General features: G+C 46.7%; 1 pseudogene across 1 annotated transcript; it reads right to left on the bottom strand.

The window, feature by feature from the left end:
- Nucleotides 1-593: 593 nt before the first annotated feature.
- Nucleotides 594-22,074, bottom strand: Gm5893 (predicted gene 5893; annotated as a pseudogene). The gene is made up of 12 exons (NR_045096.1): nucleotides 21,751-22,074; nucleotides 18,618-18,795; nucleotides 18,439-18,529; nucleotides 14,840-15,118; nucleotides 14,151-14,405; nucleotides 12,494-12,769; nucleotides 3,219-3,342; nucleotides 2,915-2,987; nucleotides 2,541-2,592; nucleotides 2,374-2,421; nucleotides 1,873-1,908; nucleotides 594-737 (listed from the first exon to the last, which is right to left on the bottom strand). The product of NR_045096.1 is annotated as a predicted gene 5893 (transcript).
- Nucleotides 22,075-22,344: the final 270 nt, after the last annotated feature.

The raw sequence follows: 22,344 nt of genomic DNA, 5'->3' as shown, positions 1-22,344 counted from the left end.
GAGAGGCTCTATCATAGGGTCGCTAGCCAGTCTGTGCAGAGGGTGACAAAGGAGACTTTTCCTGCCTGGAACGCCGGCCAGAGGAATGGCGTTCCCAGACCCAGGGGCTCTCTTTCTTTAGTCAGGGTGCCTGCGAGAGGAGGGGCTGTCCACCTGATGCAAGGGTTTGGAGAAGTTGGCTTGGTGAACTTCCAGGAGAGGGAAGACAAATCTCAAAGCTCACTCAGAGTCAGGTAAGCTACTGGCATATGCAAATTATGCACCAGGAGTCTGCATGCAAAGTCACCATAACCTTAAAGCCAATTCTTTCAGCATGAGGACGCCCCCCTCCCCACAACTCAACCCATTGCTTTTTTTTTTTTTTTTTTTTTTTTACAAGTGCACTCTAGGGGCTCCCCTCCAAGCTGCCTTTCCTCTAACAGGTAAATTAATTCACCACCAATCCCTCTCGGTCTAGCGACCTGAGACAGCTTGGAAGCATTGTGCATGCTACAAGCCCCTGTCCTGCTATCACCTGAGTTTAAAGAGCTCTCTTAGTGAGAGGCAAGGGTAGGGACTGGTACGCAGCTGTGAGGTCAGCAGGCCAGATCCTGTTGATTTTTTTTTTTTTAACTTCAGAAAATCAGTTCCATGACTGCTATAGCCTGGGGGCCCAGTTCCATGACTGCTATAGCCTGGGGGCTGAAGTTGGCTGGTTGGGTTGCTGGGTTTTGGTGTTCTGGACAGACGCCATCCACCTGAAAGGATGGGAGTTGATCAGTGACATCAGCACCACAGGCCCGAGCCTCACCTTGCTGCAGCTGTGGGAGAGGGCTCCTGTCACTCACAGTCAGACATCCAGATGGGCTACAGAGCAGAATGAAAGCCAGATGTGTGCGAGGATGTGCACTGTCAGACTGCCTTTGCCCTCTGTAGGAAATGTGACAGCAATGTGTGTCTGGGGAGGAGGACAGGTTTGTGTGCTCACTGTGGGTGGGTTCCACCTCTGAGAGTATAAGTAGAATATGACACAATAGCCTTGGTAGGTACAAAGATGACAGACAGCCCTAAAGAGGACTACCAACAGCGTACATCTCAGATAGAGGACTGGTCCAGACTAGAGTGGGAAGACAGCTTTGAGAACACTGCCTTTCTCAATTGTTAAAAGGACGTAAGAAGTTCTGTGGCAGGAGTTTTCTGACAGAGAACACAGGCACACGGTCATCCTCTCCTCCTCAACCCACATGGTCTGTCAATCTCCTGAGCAGGAAGCCACGCCTCAGGAAGGCTGTCTGTGCAGACTTTAGAACACAGTAGCCAGCCTACCTAACCACGAAGCCCCAGCCTACCTAACCATGCAGCCCGTGGTCCTCTGGCCATTGTCCACCCCTTGAGGGCCTTCCATCTGCAGTGGGTCCTTTGGCCGATGCCCACCCTCACTCCCGGGCCTTCCTTGTTTCTCTAAGAAACCTGCCACTCTCCTGTCCAATGCCTGTGTCTTGTCTGAATTCATCTGACAGATTAAAGGACAAGAGTGCAGGGTAGAAGGGAATGCAGAGACCCCAGGACCTGCACCCCTCACTGCTTTGAATGGAATCCCTTCCACTGAAGGCCAGAGCAGGTTCCGATGATGCTAGACAAGGCGGAAGGGTGTGGCCCTTCCTTGTTTGGGTCTGTGCTGGGAGCTACAGGTGAGAGCTCAGTGGCACCCTTGACCTCTCTCTATAGGGGGCAGAATGTAGGTGAGCAGGCTAAGGACAGGGGAGGCGAAGCTCCTTGTCTGTTGCACGAGGCACTAAGGACACACACTTGACAGCACAGTTGTGGCTCTGAGTCCCCAGTTCCCACAGAGCCCTCTGAGAGGAAACAGGAAGTGTGAGTTGCAATACTTGCCTCACACTCAAGGAGAGTTGTTGTGGGGCCTGTGACCTGCGGGAGGAAGAACGAGAAGAGTCACCAGAGCACAGAAAGGCAAAGTTGATCTAAGACTCGCCATTTGTAGCTGAAGGAGGCGGGGCTAGACACGCTGAGGCCTGAGGGTTGGTGATGCGCATGGCCGGTTAGAGTTTGCGTGCTACAGAGTCTGTTCTGCAGACTGAGCTTATTAGCGCCAGAGGAGAGGCAACAAGGACAGAAGCCTGGATTATTTGGTGCAGGGGTTCTCCCAGATCACAGAGCTGTGATAAATCTTTCCTCAGGGGTATGTGTCAGGGACATGCTCCTATGAAGACAAGGGACACAATTCACACTCACGGCAGAGTTTCCTAAAGGAGAATGAGTGTCCAGGACCCTCAGGGGTGGGGGGAGCCATTAGCAAGAGGAACGGGCTCCTGGACACGTGGTTCCCTCAGACCTGCCCCACCTAGGTGGACTGAATCTCCCTTCAGCACTGACCTGGTCTCCTGTGGCCGGGAAGAGGTGAGGACCTCCAGCAACTGAGGGCTGGGGAAAGAAGATCTGCTCTGTGAGTCAGACAGTGGACAGTGGCTGGTGTCCCAGATGCCATGGTGGGGACAGGTGGTAGAACCTTCTGGTTCCCCTTGGTCAGTGGCTGTGCTTACCCGGGGTGGACAGTGTTGGCTGTCCTCACTGAGAATGCTCTTACTTCTTGCTCTACATAAGTTGGAGACATTGTCACTGTTGTTTGCTTCCTGAGTTGGGGAGCACCCTGGGATCCATGACTCCTGACTTGTCTCTCTTGGCGCTGCCTCCCTTCCCATCTAAGCTGTCCCCTCCCTGCCTTTGCTCCCTTTGCCCTGTCATTTGCTATCTTTCTACCTGGTGCTGGGGATGGTTATTTTGGGGGGAGTGGCTCTTTTGGGTGCTCTGCACAGTCTATCTTCACACACACCCCAATTCGTCTTCCCTCCCCAGCCCCAGGTTGTTCCAGGGGACCCCGAGGATGCTTGTGTCTCCTCTAGATTCTCAGACCTACCTTTCTGTACTACTCTTTTGCTCTCGTCCAGTTCTTTTGTTCCTCCCCGTGTATTCTTTTGCGGCTTTCCCGACTGGGAGACAGAGAAATACAATGGGGTCTTTTACTCTAAGCCATATGGGAATGGGAGGGACATGAGCAACAGAGAGAGGGACCGGGGAGTCATCGGGAAGGCAGGGATTTGAGGACCTCCAAGAGTTAATGAGAAGCAGGCATGTAGGAAAGGCTTAGTCCAGAGACAGAGATGAAGAAAACCTTTTCTGTTCCCAAGCAGGGAGGAAGGGGAAGAGGAAAGGCACCATACTTGTCAAACTTCTTGAGAAACACCAAATACACCAGGCTTCCTAGGATAGCCAGCCCAGCCAGGACTTCAGCAGCCAAGCTAGCCACAATCAGGGGTGACAACAGGAAATTTTTTGACGGTTGATCTGTGGTGGAAGGATATCAGAAGAGGGAATTAAAGTCATTTTTTGGTGGGTATCAGAAAGGCACTCTCTGCATGGCGGATGCCCCTGTCTGTTGCTTTGGGGGATACATCTTCTATAAGAAGGTCCAGAGGTGACTGGGGGGAGGGAGGTATGAAGTGAGGCTGGGTGACCCAGCCCAGTAAATAATGTCTTTATTCTTCTAGATGCCTCTTACAAATCTCTAAGACAATCAACCCAAAGTTAGCATTATGTAACAAAATCTTATTTTTTCAGAGGGTGGGCCACATGTCTATCTGAAGGCCCACCACCATCCAGTCAGAGTAAGTGACAGCTGATGTTAGGTTGCTATGGGGATGCTAACAGAGAGAGATATTAGCAAGGCCTAATACGGTATTCAGAGATCTATTTCATCGCTTACCTCAATGGTTTCATTAACAGAGCAAGACTGGGTACATTGGCATGGGGGGTGCCTTCCTCCATATATCCCTCCAAAATCTACAGATATTTTCCATAAGCGAGTCAGCCATTTTCCAGGGCTGGCTTGCACTGCCTGGCCTAGCTCAGCCTCCGGGGCTGTAGTCCACTGCTGTAAAGATCCTAGGCTGGGCAGACACCCTCCGTGCCAATTATATTCTATGCCACATGCTTTGGGGGAACGACTGTGCACCCCTAGGCCAAGCCTAATAATTTCAACTCATTGTCTGTGTTTCCTGGAAGCCACTGTGCAGGCTTTAAAATCACTAACACAGCATCTGGGGTTCTGTTCGTTGTTTTCAAAGCTACTCTGGCTCTTCATGGATCCCTGCATTTGCCTTTGAGTCACCTGGACATAGTTCATTTTGCACTTAAACATCTGTGGTGGATTGAATAGGTATGGCCCCCATAGGTTCATATGTTTGAATGCCTGGTCCATAGGGAGAGACACTATTAGGAGGTGTTGCCTGGTTGGAGGAAGTGTGTCACTGTGGGGGTGGGCTTTGAGGTCTCCTAGCTCAAACTACACCAAGTGTGACACACAGTCTCCTTCTGCTGCCTGTGGATCAAGATGTAGAACTCTCAGCTCCTTCTTCATGTCTGCCTGCACACTGCCATACTTCCTGCTATGACAATGGACTGAACCTCTGAAACTGTAAGCCAGTGTCAAGTAAATGTTTTCCTTTATAGGAGTTGCTATGATCGAGGTGTCTCTTTACAGGACTGGATCTCTAAGATACCACCCTTTTCCCCCCACCCCACCCCGCTTGCTTTTTTTTAAAATATAAGATTTATTTATTGTATGTATATGAGTATACTGTAGCTGTCTTCAGACACACCAGAGGAGGGCATCAGAACCCATTATAGATGGTTGTGAGCCATCATGTGGTTGCTGGGAATTGAACTCAGGACCTCTGGAAGAGCAGACAGTGCTTTTAATCACTGAGCCATTTCTCCAGCCCCTTGTTTGTTTTTTGTTTTTGTTTTTTTTTAAAATATTTTATGTATATTGGTGTTTTACGTACATGTATGTCTGTGTGAGGGTGTCAGATTCCCTGGAACTGTAGTTACAGATGGCTGTGCGCCACCATGTGGGTTCTGGGAATTGAACCTAGGTCCTTTGGAAGAGCAGTCAGTGCTCTTAACCACTGAGCCATCTCTCCAGCCCCTTGCTTGCTTTTGTACTTTACAGACTTTGTGCGTGCTTGTCCAAAGCCTTCATCTGTAACTGAACTTCTTCCCCATAAAGAATAGATCCTACAATGGACATCTGGAAAGCCACCAAAGTCCTCACCTATTCCGAGCTTCTTCCTGAACAAAACCCTCTGCAGCCCAGTAAACTGGCTACTGACTGTGGGTACACAGCTTTCTTAGGAAGAGCTGTTCTGGACTGGAGAGATGGCTCAGAGCTTAAGAGTACCACCTGCTTTTCTGGAGGTCATGAGTTCAATTCCCAGCAACCACATGGTGGCTCACAACCATCTGTAATGAGAAACAAGTGAACCTATGGGCTTGGAGTGAGCAGGGGCCAGAGCAAGAGGGAGAAAGGGAAGTGGGAGAAAAAAAAGAGAGAAAGAGCTGTTCTGTTGTTTTCTGGGTCCTAATACTGGTCGGTGATGTTAACATCCTACCTAATCACTCATATAGCCAGTCAACTGGGGACTGATTTCTGCCACAGTCCCTCAGGTTAGAAAGCCTTTGTCTCAGGACAGGTGGTTGTTCACATCACCCAGTTACTCTGCTTCCCAGAGCAATCCCTCCACACTCGAACTAGAATTCTCACAATCCAGGCTCTGGTTGGAGTTCTCATTGTTTGAAAGCCTTTCTCAACAAGCAGATCAGGGGCTGTAAACTCAGCTATCATCGTAGCTTCTTGCACTGAGCCTCTACTAAGGCCCCTTCTGTGTGTGGAAACGTGGCTTGTTCTGTGTTAAAGGTCAGACCTGATCAGGGAGCACCTATCACTGCTACCATGTTCTCTTCTTTGTTACTCTCAATGGCTCCCGTGGGTTCTGAATCTAATGGAGACTCTTTTACACCACATCCAACCATTTCAACCTCCCCTTCTGTCTCTCTTTGTTTCTCTGTCTCTCTCTATCTCCCTCAGCATCCCCTTTCCCCCCAAATAGAGACTAATGCAACGGAGACAGTCGAAATGCCTTTGCCTGTTGTATCTTCTCTCATTCAGGCAAATTCCTTGTGGGAAAAAAGTGAACATCACTTTCTGCCACCAAAACAAAGGCATCTACTTATGATCATCTCTTGTATGCACTATTTCAGTGTCATAATATATTCTGCAGTCCATCAAAAGAGTCACGTGGTCCACCCCTTTCACCAAGGATAGCATGCTACCCATACCATTACAGAAAGATGGTCACCCTGGGATCTCCTCAAAGGGCACTCCATTCTCAGTGCCCTCTGCATGCCTTGATTGTATGCCCTATGATCCACCATATGGAATTTACAGCCTCCAACATTACTAGGTGGTGTGCCATCAAATCATATGGAAAAAGGTACTACACTGAGAGTAGCTTAACAGATAATTCATACTCACATGATCAGGCCAGCTCCATGTGTTGGCACCCTTTGCTGTGGCCATGTGACTACCTCTCCCCAACTCATCCTTGACACTATCAGTCTTTTTTTTTTGTGATTTCTTTTTCTTTTCCTCACTTTTATTAAAAATAGATTCTTTCTTTTTTAGGTTTATTTATTTATTTATTTATTTATTTATTTATTTATTTATTTATTATATGTAAGTACACTGTAGCTGTCTTCAAACACACCAGAAGAGGGAGTCAGATCTTGTTACAGATGGTTGTGAGTCATCATGTGGTTGCTGGGATTTGAACTCAGGACCTTTGGAGAGCATTCGGTGCTTTTAACTGCTGAGCCATCTCTCTAGCTCTCTTCTTTCTTTCCTTTCTTTCCTTTTTTCTTTCTCTTTCTTTCTTTCTTTCTTTCTTTCTTTCTTTCTTCCTTCCTTCCTTCCTTCCTTCCTTCCTTCCTTCCTTCCTCTCTCTCTCTCTCTCTCTCTCTCTCTCTCTCTCTTTCTTTCTTTCTTTCTTTCTTTCTTTTGAGACAGGGTTTCTCTGTGTAGCCCTGGCTGTCCTGGAACTCACTCTGTAGACCAGGCTGGCCTCGAACTCAGAAATCTGCCTGCCTCTGCCTCCCAAGTGCTGGGATTAAAGGCGTGCGCCACCACCGCCTGGCTTCTTTCTTTTTTTATTAATCGTTTTATTCTTTTACATTTCAAATAATATTCCCCTTCCCGGTTACCCCTCCACAACTCCCCATCTTTCCCCCACCCCCACTCCCTCTCCTCTTTGCCTCTAAGAGGGAGCTCCTCCACCCACTCACCCACTTCCACCTTACCACTCTAGCATCCCCCTTATATTGGGGCATCAAGCCTCCACAGGACCAAGGCTCTCCCCTCCCATTGATAGCAGACAAGGCCATCCTCTGCTACATATGTGTCTGGAGCCATGGCTCCCTCTGTGTATATTCTTTGGGTAGTGGTTTAGTCTCTGGGAGCTCTGGGTGGTCCAGTTAGTTGATATTGTTTTTCCTATGGGGTTCCAATCCCCTTCAGCTCCTTCAGTCTTACCCCTAGCTCTTCCACTGGGGTCCCCAGGCCCATTCCTGACCTCAAGCTGTACCACAGAGCAATAGTGATAAAAACTGCATGGTATTGGTATAGAGATATATAGGTAGATCAATGGAATAAAATTGAAGACCCCAAAATAAACCCACACACATATGGTCACTTGATCTTTGACAAAGAAGCCAAAACCATCCAGTGGAAAAAAGACAGCATTTTCAACAAATGGTGCTGGTTCAACTGGTGATCAGCATGTAGAAGAATGCAAAGTGATCTATTCTTATCTCCTTGTACAAAGCTCAAGTTCAAGTGGATTAAGGGCCTTCACAAAAACTAGAAATGCTGAATCTAATAGAATAGAAAGTGGGGAAGATCCTTGAATACATGGGCACAGGAGAACATTTCCTGAGCAGAACACCAATGGCTCAGGCCCTAAGATCAACTATAGGCAAATGGGACCTCATAAAATTGCAAAGCTTCTGTAAGGCAAAGGACACTGTCAATATGACAAAATGACAACCCACAGATTGGGAAAAGATCTTTACTAACCCTACATCTGATAGAGGGCTGATATCCAAAATATACAAAGAACTCAAGAAGTTAGACTTCAGGAAACCAAATAACCCTATTGAAAATAGGGTACAGAGCTAAACAAAGAATTCAAAACGGAGGAATCTGGAATTGCCGAGAAGCACTTAAAAGACATCCTTAGTAGTCATCAGGGAAATGCAAATCAAAATGACCCTGAGATTCCATCTCAACCAATCAGAATGGCTAAGATCAAAAATCCAGGTGACAGCAGATGCTGGAGATGATGTGGAGAAAAAGTAGCACTCCTTCATTGCTGTGGTACTGGAAGCTGGCAAAATCACTTTGGAAATCAATCCAATGGTTCCTCAGAAAATTAGAAATGGTTTTACCTGAAGACCCAGCTATACCACTACTGGGAATATGTCCAAAAGATGTTCCAACATATAACAAAGACACATGCTCTACTATGTTTATAGCAGCCTTATATATAATAGCCAGAAGCTGGGAACAAGCCAGATGTCCTTCAACAGAAGAATGAATAAAGAAAATGTGGTACATTTACACAATGAAGTACTGCTCAGCTATTAAAAACAATGACCTTATGAAATTCACAGGCAAATGGATGGAATTAGGAAATATCATCCTGAGTGAGGTAACCCAGACACAAAAGAACACACATGGTATGTATTCACTGACAAGTGGATATTAGCCCCAAAGCTTTGAATACGCACAATACAACCCACAAACCATATGGACCTTAAGGAAAAGAAAGACCAAAGTTGGTGCTTCAATCCTATATAGAAGGGGGGACAAAATAATCACAGGAAATAGAGGAGGGAGGCACCTGGGAGGGAGAGAGGATGGGGAGGGCAAAAAAGGCGGGGCAGGATCAGGTATTGGAAGGGACAGGAGAGAAGTACAGAGGCTCAGGAAGTCGAATAGAAATATGTAGCAGTGGGGGTTGGAGAACTGGGGATAGCCATTAGAACGTTCCAGACTCCAGGGAAGCAAGAGGCTCCCAGGACCCAAAGAGGATAACTTGAGCCAAAATACTCAACAAAGGGAAGATAGAACCTGTAGAGACCATCTCCAGTAGATAGGCACAGCCTCCAGTTGAGGGATGGGGCTGCCCACCCATCTCAAAGTTGTTAAACCAGGAATGTTCCTGTCTAAGGGAAAGACAGGGACAAAAAATGGAACAGAGACGGAAGGAAAGGCCTTCCAGAGACACCCCCACCCCCCGACCTAGGAATCCATCTTATCTGCAGACACCAAACCTCCACACTTTTGCTGATGCCAAGAAGCACTTGCTGACAGGAACCTGGTATGGCTGTTTCTTGGAAGGTTCTACCAGCACCTGACCAATACAGATGCAGATACAGATACTCACAGCCAATCATTGAACTGAGCCTGGTATGACTATAAGTTTTTATTCAGATGCCAATTGTGTTGTGTCACTTTGACTGATCAAAGAAGTGATTTTACCAGAATTGAGCACAGTGAATCAGTGAGTTTATTGAAGTTACTTATAGGAACATGGCCAAAGGGTTACTTAACAGAAACATGAATGACTAGAAGGCAGCCACATCACAGACAAGTCCATCTCAGCATGGGTAACAGCTCACAAATCTGTATTGGTGGATGGGAAAGCCTACTCTCCCAGAAACAGTTACTCTATACAGCCTCAGGGAGAGGTGAGTGGGTACTGTTAGTTTCAGGAGCTTCTTGAGACTTGTGAGTTTGCATTCCTTCTGACCGCAACCACATGTTTATTTCAGAGGAAACAGCTGCCCAGTTAAAAAGCTGAACTTCTTTGTAAATAGAAGGCTGAAAGGTGCTTATTAGGGATTGGGCATAGGAAGAAAATACTAAGGAGCTGTTGGTAGCAGGATATAAATTTCACATCGGAAGAGGAACAGATTAGAAGTAACCTATAGAGAATTATATTTCAAGGTAGCTACAATGAATTTCAAATGTCTCATCATAACAAATGGGAGATAAATGAGGTAATGGATACTAATTGGCTAACTTAAACACTCTGCCTTGTACACAGATATCAAAGAACACATTCTACGTCTCCAAAGTATGTACAGCTAGGATGCTGGTTAAATCACTATTAACAAGTAATAGACCAAGGTTGTTATCAAGAAAGTGGAAAGATCTTTTCAACTGCTAAAAAATGTTATGTATTGTTAATGTGAACATGAGTCAAAATACATAAAGACTTCTCCTGACTCAACAATAGTCACAGTAAAAACCACAAACAGCCCAAATTCAAAAAGAAGAAAGAGACCTGACATTTAAAAAAATACTGGGAGTGGTGGCAAACATGCTTAATCCTAGCCCTTGAGAGGCAAAGGCTGGTGGATCTCTGTGAGTTCGGCTAACCTGGTCTACAGAATGAGTTTCAGGACAGCCAGGGCTACATAGAGAAACCCTATGGCGGGGCAGGGGAAAGAGAAACAATATAGCTAGTGAAGAACGATGATATAAAGAATTGTTCATGTGTTACTCTGCTAATGTGAAAGGCCTGGGGTAGTTGGTTACATTGTAGAATGATAGTTACAGGAGCTGAAGCAGGAGGGGCTACTGGTTCTGTATGTGACTGCATGTGCGCATGTGTGCATATCTACATGGAAACCAGAAGTTGATGTTGAGGTCATCCACAATTAGTTCGTCACTTGTTTCTTCTTCTTTTTTGGGACAGAGGATCTCATAGATCTGTAGTGCATCAATTGGCTAGCCTGGCTATTCTGTCTCTACCTTGACATTTCCTGCCACATCCTGCTTATATATGGGTGCTGGTGATCCACATACCTGCTTGTCACTGTCCCTAAAGCTAACATATAGTGACTATGAAGACTTGTGTATTGAAATGATCTGGAAATGGACCATGGCTACACAACCCTGTAAATGTACACTTCAAAATAGCTAAAACAAGAAATACCATACATAATATATATTGTATATATTATATAATGTAGGTCATCAATATAGATTATATTTTACATATATTATAGATTAAAATATATAATATGTAATATTTTATATTCCTATATATTAGATATATACTTTAGAATAGCTAAAACCAAAAATACCATATATAATATACCACAAATATATTATATTTTATATTATAATTTATATACATTATAAATATATAACATGTATATCATATAAACTTACATAATAAAATATAAATTAATAAATAATATGTAATGTATAGTATGTAACATGTAATACATATAACAACATAAACATATAATGCATAACATATACAGATATAATGTATGTTATAGATACTATTATATATTTATAATTATACAAATTACATATAACGTATATAAATATAGTTACATATATTATATGTAATTTACCATAAAAACACCATACAGAAAAGCCTCTTGCGCAAGGTCAAGGTAAACGGCACAGGAGAGGAAGCAATGCCTTCTCCACCCATGGCTTTCATCTCCCTGGATTAAATCAATCTCAGGTCATCAGAAATATTCAGAAAAACCCAGAGGTGGGGTGCACATCTGTAGGAGCAGCACCTGGCTGTGGAGGCAGGAGGATCAGAGTTCATGACAATCATCATCTCCATCCTGAGAGGAAGCCTGGGCTGGGACACGGTTCCCCAAAGCAGCAAAAAGACCTCAGCCACACAAAGCCTCTCAGAGCAATCGGAAAACTGCACAGACGTGTCCTGGCCTGGCTCTCACCACCAGAGCAGTGCACTTTGTCTAGTTCTGGTGTTGTGTCTCATGCTGGAGTCTGAACATGACACACAGTAGGTGTGAGGGCATGCAGACTTACCCTGAAACACTGCCATTTTTGCAAGGGACAAGACCATCCATGGATGCTGTTATCAGTGGGTCTCCTGGAGCCATTTGCCCATGGATCCCAAGGATCAGGTGCCAGACTCAGAGCTTGACTCTTAGTAATTGACTTTGTATTGGGTTTACAGTTTGGGTTCTATTTGTGTATATGTAACTTAGAGAGAGGTTCTTGGTCTGTAGCTCAGGCTGGTCTTTCTCTCCATCCTCCTGCCTCAGCCTCCCAAGTGTGGGGTAATAATGGATGATAGCATGCCTCACTATACAGGTGTCTCAGCTGACATTCTCTTCCCTGGGCCTGTCGTCTGTTTTGCACACTATCGGTAAAGAATCCCCTAGTACTTGGAGATGGTACAGTTCAATAGTGTCATGAACAAAACTGACTGAGTTGGGTCCCTATAACCCAGGTAGAGGTAAAGGGGAGAAACCTAAGCGCGTCTTCTGATCTCCACGTGTGTACTATGGTACCTGTGTGCTACCCAATAATAATAAGCTTTTAAGAAACCCCCTGGTGGGGCCCACCCTCTCAGAGGCAAAGGGGAGGGGGCTGAGGGGAGGGACTCTGTGAGGGGGAACCAGGAGGGGGGCAATGTTTGGGATGTAAATAAATAAATAATACCCCCAAAAGCCAAAACAAAAACAAAAAAGAACAAAAAACCCCCAAAGAAATCCCCTAGTAACATGTCAGAGGGAAAGAAACCTGGTCACTCACAGAGCACAGCCAGCTTGACTGGATCACTCTGCCTGGTGTTGAGGGGGTTGGAGACCTCACACTGGTATGCTCCGGCATCCTCCTTGGTGACTGGGTCTATGGTGAGCCTTCTGTTGTTCCAGGAGAACGACACTCTATCTGTGGCCTTCAGTTTCTGATTGTTGAATATCCACCCGATGGAAACTCCAGTATTTTCCAGTACGCAGGTCAGGTCCACAAAATGACGTTCTAAGACTGTTTCGTTTTTGACTTGGATATGGGGCTTTGGCAATTTCTCTGTTAAAGTATAGAAGAGAGGACCTGCTAAAAGGAGTCTTTCTTTACAGAAAGGTTTCAGCCAGCTCTTGGGGACCAGAGTATGAAGTGTAAGATGGCCCTGAAGTTGTCTCCAGCACTGCAGAGATTCCCTCCATCTTGGTTCAGGAGACAGTCTATAGGGAGAGTGAGGAAGCTGTTTAAACCTCCTCTCTTCTCCCATGTCTCCTGGCATTACCCTGGGACACGTCTCTAGCTTTCATAACAAGCATCTCTTCTAGGCTCCAATGTCCAACATCTTTACCATCAGGGAACTCTAGATTTTCATACAAAATAATAAGCTTCATTATGACATTTTCAAGAAACACATCTTACTATACTTTATTCACACTCCTTCTATAATTATTTCTCTATATAGACATTACCTATATATAGATATTATGTCTCTCTCTCTAGACAGATATTACATTCTTGCTTTCACTTCTTATTTTCATACATACACACATACATACGTACATATGTATGTACATTCATATTGTGCTGGCTTGAATATGCTAGCCCAGGGAGTGGCACTATTAGGAGATGTGGCCTAGTTGGAGTAAGGGTGTCATTGTGGGAGACACTTTATTGGCTGAGCCATCTCTTTACCCATTGTGCTCTTCCATGTTTCCTTTCCCTCCCAAGCAGGAATCCCACAGTGAAACCATCTGTTCTCTCCTGTGCACCAAGTGTCCACAACCTCCCACGAAACATCATCAGAGCAAGGACCTGGCTTAGGGACATCTACTCCAAAGCTCACTTTTTTTCTCAGTATCAAACTCCTGACCCCATGAAGGTTGTGGCATTGACTGGCTTCAGGGTTTATCCAGATCCTGGATAGGTGTTTCGCGGTAACTCTCCAACCATCCTGTCCGACTGCAGGTGGAGTCAGAATAGAACCAGTCAGCAGGGCAGGAGCAGAACCAGGGAGAGCCGTCAACTTCTTTGTACCCTCTGTTGGGGGCAAAGTGTTCCCAACCTCACAGGTGGGCAAAAAGTGGTGTGAGCATATTCTAGTGTCCTGGTGTCCTTTGTAGATTATGGAGAGTGTAAAAGACAAGAGGCAACCCAGAGGATGAAGGAGCAGCAGGACCCCCCCCCCCCCTTAGCATGTACTAATCGTGCCGGAGGCTTGTGACATTTAGAATATCCTTCTTTGAAATCCACATTGAACCCCAAGTCAGCAGACAGAAGTCAGTGTATTCAGGAGTAAAGAGTGTCTCCTGGGTCAAGGCACCCCAGAGGAGGACCAGGGTTTGCTTGCAACCATGAACAGGAGCCACGGATTTCCTTCCTCTGCTCTTTATAGAAAACCAGAGCCCACACCCAGAGATTGACCCTGATGTTCCAAGAAGCCACTTACCAACTATTATAACTTCTTTGTCTTTGGAATTATTGCGGCCAGTCGCTGGGTTATTGACGAGGCAGGTATACAGTCCATTATTACGTATGCCGACCTGGTAGATAGATATCTCTTGTCTAGAATTCCAGGGTTTTCCATTGATATTCCAGGAATAGTGTGCTTTGGGGTGAGACACTGTTTGGCAGGAGATCCACATGCTCTTGCCTTCCTCAAAGTATTTGTTTGGGGGAAATATTTCGGGGGTATCTGGGCCATCTGGGGGAAAGAGAAAGACGTGATGCCATAAAGGACACAGAAAGATCCTGTTCTGAAGAAGGTCAGTGTGTCCCTGAGCAGGGTGACAACCTTGCCTTACAATTGTGACAGGCAGGGCTGGCCCTTGGATAAGTCATAAAGCAGTTTCCTCTGAGGGCTTCAGGTCCCTCTCTAACATTCCACAAACACACACAGAGGATTCCACTCACACCCTGTCAATTAAAAAAACTCAAACATGTGTCATGCCCTGCTTTCTGTCACTAGCACTGATCCTCAGCCCCTTTACTGTCTGTCTAAAGTCTTGGTCTGCCAGGATGTAGACCATTGGAGCAGACGGGGTGGCCAGTCTGGTTCAGGGGCAAGAGTCAGTGTCATGGACGTGTATTGGACGTGTATTGAGCTGCAGGGATAAGAGAGGAATAGAAGTTACTCACAGAAAACATCCAGAGTGAACGGGTCACTATGGAAGGCACTCAGCGGGTTCTTAGCTTCGCACTCATAGTGTCCTCTGAAATGCCTAGAGACCTTGAACAAAGTGAGAGTTGCATTACCCCGAGACAGGACGACGCGGTCGCCAATGTGAAGCTTCTTACCGTTTAGATGCCACAGGTAGGTTGTTTTCTGGAAGGGAGGTTCGCAAGTTAACTCAACAGTGTCTTGACCCTCCACAGCAGTGGTCCTGTTGCTTGTTATGGAGGGCTTGCTTAAGAGAGCTGTGTAGATAACAGAAAAGAGTGATCTCTGTGGTACTGGATACCTGGAAAGTCCTCTCCCTAATAAGGGTGTGCATCTCTCACCCGTCCACCAAGGAGGAGTGAGCCACAGACAGATACACAAGGCCCTGGGCACTCAGGCCCTCGGGTGTTGGAGAATCACTGGCTTTCTCACATGGGAGCTGAGTGGCAGAGTTTGGATGTGGACTGACCTGGGAATGGCAGCAGTAGTCCTGCCTGGCTCTCCTGCCCTCACTGCCTGACCTTAGTGATGAGTTATTTCTTCACTGGTGAAAGGAGCCAATTCAAGACAGATGAGATTATATTAAATTCAGGTTTGTTGGGAAGCTGCTCTTGGTTGAGTTCACTGGCCCCAAGGACCAATGCCAGGGAAGTCACCATGGGGAGATAGAAGTGGGGAAAGGGGAAGAGAAAGAGGGAAAGGGCGCACATGCAGGTGCAGAGAGAAAGAAGAGAGAGACCAAAATGTCTGGAGTATATGGGGAAGAACCTCTGGGGGAAGGGCAGCCCCACCCTGGGCTGGAAAGTTCAGGTTGGAGGCTGGGTATGACAGGTAGGGACTGAGGGATGCTGGGGGAACCTGGAGGCCAGGTCTGCTTTGGTGTGTAAAATACGCACCTCAGCACCTTGATGGGGCTGAAACCAAACACTTAGGTCATGGTGTGCTTGAGTCCTGTCTGCTGTGTTGCTCTCCACTGCTCAGCCTGAGGCTTGGCTTTCCCAGGCTGTCATGTTGACAAGTCAGCATGTGACATCCCATGGCCCACAGTCTATTCTAAGCCCAAGAGCAGTGATCAGAAACCACACAGAGAAGACTTGAAGCAAGACCAATATTAGCTCAGCAGTCATCCTGGATCCCAGTGTCAGAGTGAGGGGGACAGACAGGACTCAGGTAGAAAGCCTTGTTCTTGTGTCTAAGAGGAAAGTCTCTCTAGAGTGCAGTCAGCCTTAGACTAAAGTCTACAGCCCTTCAGGACTGCGTATGATTCTCCTGTCGTGAGTCCTGTGAAACGGATGGAATGACTCACAGGAAGTGTGCCTTGTCTGTGACACTAAATGTGGACAAATGACACGCCATATTTCGAAGAGTAGCTGCTCTGGAGAGTCTAGCAAAGTGGCTTGGAGCCAATAAATGCGTGCAAAATGCTTTATCCCTTTACTCTGACCCCCCTAGAAACCACAAGTCAAGCTGTGGCAAGTTCTCCCAGACGGGGCAGATTGACAGCAAAGTCCTAGACTTGAGCTGACAATAGAGACATCCTGAGAACATAGTTGTGTGTGGAGGTGGGTTAGCCCATGCCAGCACTAGATGATACCGCCCCCTCTTGAAGGTTTTAGGAAGCAGTGACATATTGAGAAGGAGCCAGGAACTCTGTGGCCTGCAGCCTGTCTCCCTGGGAATCAGTATACCGCGAATCAGTACAGACAGGAGTAATTTCTCTGTCTTGTCTGTGGCTTATGTCACACACCAGTCACAAAAGAGACCTGGGTCAGACACAGGCAGCGAGACCTTTTTGTCTAATGGCGGGACCTTTTCTGCCTTCTGTGTTCTCTACTTCTGTTCTGCAGGCATGGTCTGGCTACAGGTGTAGACAGGAAGGGAATGGGACAGTCAGCCATTAATATGGGAAGGGAGGAGAGAAGCAAGCTGTGCAGGGAACGCACAGTTGCACGTGTGATAAGAGAGGAAAGAGATGGGCAATGGACAGAGAGATCCAGGGGTCTTAGAGTGACTGCGAGGCCCCCATAGACCATAATCTGCACAGCCGCCTCAGAAGTAAGCCAGATACTCTCAACTGAGAGTCAACCTGTGAAATGGCTTCTGGGTTAGCCTTAAGAGTACATATGTGTTCACAGGAATGGGGCAGGATTGGCCTCTGGTGTGGACCAAGAATGGGTTTGTCCAGAGATCTAGACGCTATACGTGTTGCAGCATCTAACTAGCTTGCAGGTTCATTCACTCATTTGTAGCTCAGTATGTCTAGTACTACTGCTAGGCAGTTTTCTTTCCCTGGCCTTCCAAGTGCTGGGATTGAAGGCTAACGCCATCTCGCCTAGGCTCCCTCCATTCTTTGTCACAAAACTATTAGGAGTTGTCTACTCTTTGGGAGTCTGTCCTGGGCCAGTGTCTAGTGAGGAGGGAAGGGAGCACTGTTGTTTTCTTTATCCCCTAAAGGCAGTGACCCCCACCCCACCCTCCACCTCATCAATCAAAGAGATGTGCCATTTTAAGTCCAGTAAGTCAACACGTGCCTAGAGGATAGGCTTAGACATCGGCTTGATTTATGCGATTCTCTTGCAGAATTTGGAGGATTACGAAAGTGTTCTAAGGCTCAAACCAGTCTCTCTCCCAACCTTCCTGTCTATTAGGAACGCTCCACAGGCACCTCATAAGCAATCCAGTCATAGAGAAGAGGACCGTGGCTGTAGACAGACATCCCATCCTCTGACCAGCACTCAGGCCCCTGTGGCCCAGACTCAGCAACTGCATTTCCTCCTGCTTTGGCTTCCTTTCAGCAGGGTAACGGCTATGGGGATTTCTGCCTTGTCTATAGACTAGCCTCACAGTGTTCACAACCACCTGGGTGGTTACCCAGTTCTTAACCGAATCCTCCAGGCCCTGGGCCAGAGACCATGTGTAGGGCAGAGCTTCCCCTTCAAACCAGCCTGCCTTCTGCAGCATGAATGCAGGGAAGGAGTTGCTCTTGTGAAGTGCGTTTCCATCCTGTGTGTCCTACACTAAGTGCCTGAAGCCTGGTAAGGGTCATGATGCAGAGAGCATGTAGGCACTGTCCAGACAGCCTGTGTGTGTGTGTATGTAAGAGAGAGAGAGAGAGAGAGAGATAGATTGTGTGTGTATGTGTGAGAGAGACTGTGTGTGAGTGTGTATGTGTGAGACTGTGTGTGTGAGTGCATGAGTGTATGTGTAGATGCATATGTGAGTGTGTATGTGTGAACAAAAATATGTGTGTGAATATGAGTGTATTGTCAGTGTGTGTGTCTGTGAATGTGTGTGAGTAAGAGAGTGTGTGTGAGTGTGTTAGTGTGTGTAAATGTGTATGTGAGTGTGTGAGTATGAGTATGTGTGTGAGTGTGTGTGCATGAGTGTGTATGAGAATGTAATATGCGTGTGAGTAACTTGTGTTGAATGCATGCCTATGTAAGTGCATATGTGAGTGTGAGTGTGTGTGCGTGTGTGTGCGTGTGTGTGCGTGTGTGTGTGTGTGTGTGTGTGTGTGTGTGTGTGTGTAATGCAATGAGCCCCATTTAGCTATTAGAGACCAGGGAGAATCACTTACGGTACACAAAGACTTCTACAAACAATGATTTTTGGTCATCTGCAGAATGGATATTTAGGCTGTAGATTCCAGATTGCTTCAAGGTGACATTCTGTAACATCAAGGATCCATTAGGGTACAGTGTCTCTCTCCCGCTATATAGTGTTCCTTGTTTTGTTTCTTGAGATTTTAGTTCATACATTATAATTAGATCGTTGTCTATCGGCCGTTTTCCTTTGAACCAGTGATAGGCTAATAGGTTGTCAGGCAGGTTGTGAGCAAGTAGAAGGACGTTCTTCCCTTCGAGAACAGCAGGTGGCACCGACTCAATAGTGGGCTTCGCAGAGGTGGGGATGTTCCAGATGGTTAGCAGTGAGGCTGAGGGGGAGGAGAAAAACATTAATACGTGGATCCTTTATGTATAGGAAGACGGGGTCCTATGTCATGGATAGGTATCTCTGTTCAACAGGCATGTGTATGAGTGTGTGTGTGTGAGTGAGTGTGTGCATATGTATGTGAGTGTATGTGTGTGCCAGTGTGTGAATATGAGTGTGTATGTGTGTGTGAATATGTGAGTGTGTATGTGTGTGTGAGTGTATGTGTTTGTATATGTGTGTGTAAGTGTGTAAGTGTGTAAGTGTGTGAGTGTGTATGTGTGTGTATGCCCATGTATGAGTGTATGTGTGAGTCAGTGTGTGTGAGTATATGTGTGTGTGTGAATATGTGAGTGTGTGTATATGTGTTTGCAAGTGTGAGTGTATGTGTGTGAGTGTGTATGAGTATGTATGTGTTTCCCTCTGCCCCTGCCACTGTTGAGGACAGCAGCCTGACCTCTTTCCCATCAGCTTCCTGAACTTCCTGTCCTTCTCAAGTGGTTTGTCCAGTAGCACTGCCTTCCCAGGTGTCCTCGGAACCCACTGTTCCCTGTCCTCAGATGCACACTCCCATTCAGGGCATCCTGGGGAATGTATTCCTTAGCCACCCTTTCTAGTGACCCTGGATTGTGGGCAGTGGATGAGGTCTGTGTGTAAATGTGTATTGTTGGCACAAGCACAGATGGCCATGTCAAGGACCCTAAAGCCCCAGACCCATGGGAATGACAATGCCTTCCTGGGGTCAGGCTCAGTATGGCAAGATTCTTTTCTGGTCTATATATGGATGTTACGAGTGACTGGCCTTTAGCTAAAGCCAGTGCATGTAGAAACTGTCAACCACGGCTTCCTCTTGCTGGATGTGATTGTGTGAGTGTGAGTGTGTGTGAACCTGAGACTCTTCCTTCCACCGAGATTAACCAACCCGTCTCCCTCCCTGTTCTGCTGTATACAATAAACCTGTCTCTTCAACTCAGATGTACAAAGTAAGTATGCCAAGTTTCCCAGCTCCTGTTGGTACATCTCCATCAGAGCTCATGGCCCACCTGATCCCAGTTTCTCTGTACACGTGTCTATGTGTCTGTCCTTTCTTCAGGCCCTGGTCATGCCAGTCAGGTTTTCAAGACCCAGCCTTGTGGGATGCAACTTTGGGTCTCCTCTTTCTGATCTTCCCTGTGCTGTTCTGTTCATGGCTTTTGTCAAACACACTATCTAGATGCCTTTGGTGGTCTGTCTTTCTGCCTAATATCATGTCTCTGTGAGAACAGGGATTTGTTTGATCCAGCTGTTATCCCAGTGTTGATAATAGGCTCAGATACCTGTGTAGGAATGAGGGATGTTGCCATGATCCTGTATGGTGAGGGTTCAGCTTTGTAACTGTGGGCAGAGTATTTACTGGACCAGGGTTTTTTGTTTGTTTGTTTGTTTGTTTTTTGTTTTTGTTTATGTTTTTTTAAGTCCCTGCAAACATCAGGCCGGCAGGGAAATGACTTAGGTGCAGTAATAATGAAACTCAGTTCAGCACAACTTAGTTAACCAGTGCTGGGTCCAACTTCTGGAGTCTAACACTGGCTAATTTTAGCCATATTTAAGCACAGCACAATTTTGGGAAAAAAAGTATTCCTGGTGACAACTAACCCGTTTCCAAGTGTACAACGAAGCTTAAGATGTGTTTCCGTTGAGACTCTTTACATAGTGCAGATGGCTTCTTTCATAAAGATGGGTTCTTGTTGACTTAGAAGCAATGCTCAAGATAAGGGTCTCCAGAGAATGTCTGAGGTAAACACAGGAGTGACCTGTCCCTAGGATAACCCAGAGGTCACGCAGGCTGTTCTGAAGTGCAAGTGACAGCCCTCATAAGGGTGGATTTTATGAACTAAGAAGCAATGCTCAAGATTTAGGGCGGAAAGTCTGGGATACACAAATGCAACATTCTGGGGGGGGGGGTTCTGGTGAAGACCGGCCCTTGCAAGGATAGCAAAGGACCAGCAGGCTGTAAAGTACATCCTTTCCCTTCGTTCCCCGAGGAAGACAGGTCTTCATCTATCTCTGAAGAGACAAGCCTGGGTGTTTAACTTTGTTGCCTTCTCCAGTGCTTATCTGTGTGCACAAGGACTTTCATGTTCTACAACCTTGACACCTTGTGAGAATCAGTCCTGAGGATTGTATTGGTCAGGATTCTCTAGAGTCACAGAATTTATGGAATGTCTGCACCTTATTAAGGGAGTTTATTGTGATGACTTACAGCCTGTAGTCCAATTAACCCAGCAATGGGCATCTGTGAATGTGAAGTCCAAAAGTTGAATAGCTGCTCAGTCCCACTTGGCTAGTGGTTTCACTCTTGTCCCTGTATTTGTCCCTTCCCCTCATGGGCCAAGAGAAGCCTTTTGTCCCTTCCTAGAATCTTATATTCTCCAGGAGACTCCAGCCATGTAGGGAACGGAGGAAGCCCCAGGGACTGAAGTGAATGTGTGTTGTTGATATGCGTGGCCACTTCAAGGTCCCCATAACTTCAGGCTCAGGACGGCAAGTCCTTCCTCACAGGGCACTAGGTGGGAGTAGGGACACTGAATACAGAAAATGTCCACCATAGCTGTCTCCCTGACCCATGGAGTCATTTGTGCCCTGAAGACTTCTCCCTTACAGAGACTGCTCCTAGGACAGTCCAATTGTTTTCCTCAAACCCCACCTCCTCACTCAGCTGTACGCAATGACCCCTCTTCCCTGTTCAACTCTATAAAATAAACACACTGTGCTCCTGGACTCTGCCGTTTCTCCACCAGAGATCCCAGTCCACAGATCCCAGCTTTCCTGTGTGTCCGTGTGTCCACCTGTCTTTTCTTCATTCCCTCGCCACCTCAGTGTGGTCTACCCCTGGAGCTGTGCCAGATACACCTCCTGGCTGTGGCACACCCGATCTATTCGAAGTCTTCCTGCTCACTTCCAAGGTTGTTCCCCTCACCTGTAAACAGAAGCCCCTGCCAGGGGACACACATTGGGGGAAGGGCTGAGGGGGGCTCCATGATCTGTTGTCGGCTCTGTCCTCTCTCTGTGGAAAAGAGCTTGGGCTCCAGCACTGCTCCCAAACCCTGATTGATGGCCCAGCCAGGTCAGTTCTGTTGTCCGTTGTCTCTCTGAGCTGAGTTCATCCTGGGCCTGGACCTTTCAGGGTCACATGGACTAGGAACAGAGCCTGTTGTTAGGACTCCCTGTTCCCTACCCTTCCGGGGTTCTCTGCTCCCCCTTCCCTGTGCTTGTCTTCAGTTCCCCATCCCCCCCACAGACTGAAGTGGGCCCTAGTCAACCCGTCTACCCCAGTGCTGACCTCTGTTGTGTCCTCGGCCTGAGGGCTGTTTTCATCACAGAGGGAGGCCTTGGAGCCCCAGACTAAGGGTGTGTTTCCTTTTGTGACACAGAAACACAACTAGCTGTTCACCTGCCCTTCTCAGTGACGTCTAGGCTCTGGGACAGTGTGACTTACTCTCAGTAGGAAGGTGATAGGGATGGCTCTAGGGCAGACTGATGGGCTAGCTGAGTCGTGTCTGGTTGAGGAGAC

Source organism: Mus musculus, chromosome 7, assembly GCF_000001635.26.
Source record: "Mus musculus strain C57BL/6J chromosome 7, GRCm38.p6 C57BL/6J".
Taxonomy (NCBI): Eukaryota; Metazoa; Chordata; class Mammalia; order Rodentia; family Muridae; genus Mus; species Mus musculus.
The sequence above is the reverse complement of the archived record's forward strand: the minus strand, read 5'-3'. Positions and strand labels throughout refer to the sequence as shown.